This window comes from Arachis ipaensis, chromosome B5 (genome assembly GCF_059453495.1).
Source record: "Arachis ipaensis isolate K30076 ecotype BB chromosome B5, ASM5945349v1, whole genome shotgun sequence".
NCBI lineage: Eukaryota > Viridiplantae > Streptophyta > Magnoliopsida > Fabales > Fabaceae > Arachis > Arachis ipaensis.
In genome coordinates this window covers 73,965,512-73,966,904 of record NC_142440.1, presented here as the reverse complement: position 1 = coordinate 73,966,904, position 1,393 = coordinate 73,965,512, and the positions used below count along the sequence as shown (strand labels likewise).

General features: G+C 40.9%; 1 non-coding gene across 1 annotated transcript; it reads right to left on the bottom strand.

Moving 5' to 3' along the window:
• Positions 1-718: 718 nt before the first annotated feature.
• LOC148564637 (small nucleolar RNA R71) lies at positions 719-826 on the bottom strand. Its single transcript, XR_015884540.1, has one exon. It is a non-coding gene; the product is annotated as a small nucleolar RNA R71 (small nucleolar RNA).
• Between the last annotated feature and the right edge of the window lie 567 nt (positions 827-1,393).

Here is a 1,393-nt window from a genome sequence, read left to right as displayed (position 1 = left end):
TCTATTTAAGGACTCACACCCCTCCTCAATGAGCAATCCGAACTCTATCTCCCTTGACAAGTTTGAATTCTCTCTTCTCTACCTCCTCCTTCTATTCTTCTTTTCCTCTAACACCTCAAGGAATCTCTATACTGTGACATAGAGGATTCCATATTTTCTTCTTCTCTCTTTTCATATGAGCAGGAGCAAGGACAAGGGCATTCTTGTTGAAGCTGATCCTGAACCTGAAAGGACCTTGAAGAGAAAGCTAAGAGAAGCTAAAGTACAACTCTCTATAGAGGACCTAACAGAGCTTTTCAAACAAGAAGAAGACATGGCAACCGAAAACAACAATAATGCCAACAATGCAAAGAAGGTGCTTGGTGACTTTACTGCACCTACTCCTGACTTCTATGGGAGAAGCATCTCAATCCCTGCCATTGGAGCAAACAACTTTGAGCTTAAGCCTCAATTAGTCTCTCTGATGCAACAGAATTGCAAGTTTCATGGACTTCCATTGGAAGATCCTCATCAGTTCTTAGCTGAATTCTTGCAAATATGTGACACTGTCAAGACCAATGGGGTTGACCCTGAAGTCTACAGACTTATGCTCTTCCCTTTTGCTGTAAGCGACAGAGCTAGGACATGGTTGGATTCACAACCCAAAGAAAGCCTGAACTCTTGGGAAAAGCTAGTCAATGCCTTCTTGGCAAAGTTCTTTCCACCTCAAAAATTGAGCAAGCTTAGAGTGGAAGTCCAAACCTTCAGACAGAAGGAAGATGAATCCCTCTATGAAGCTTGGGAAAGATACAAGCAATTGATCAGAAGGTGCCCTTCTGACATGCTTTCAGAATGGAGTATATATCATAAGAATCTTCTATGATGGTCTGTCTGAACTATCCAAGATGTCATTGGACAGCTCTGCTGGAGGATCTCTTCATCTGAAGAAGACGCTTGCAGAAGCTCAGAAACTCATTGAAATGGTTGCAAATAACCAATTCATGTACACTTTTGAAAGGAATCCTATGAATAATGGGACAACTCAGAAGAAAGGAGTTCTTGAGATTGATACTCTGAATGCCATATTGGCTCAGAATAAAATATTGACTCAACAAGTCAATATGATTTCTCAGAGTCTGTCTGGAATGTAAGCAGCAACAGGCAATACTAAGGAAGCTTCCTCTGAAGAAGAAGCTTATGATCCTGAGAACCCAAGAATGGAAGAGGTGAATTACATGGGAGAACCCTATGGAAACACCTATAATCCTTCATGGAGAAATCATCCAAATCTCTCATGGAAGGATCAACAGAGACCTCAACAAGGTTTCAACAACAATAATGGTGGAAGAAATAGGTTTAGCAATAACAAGCCTTTTCTATCATCTTCTCAGCAACAGACAGAGAATTCTAAGCA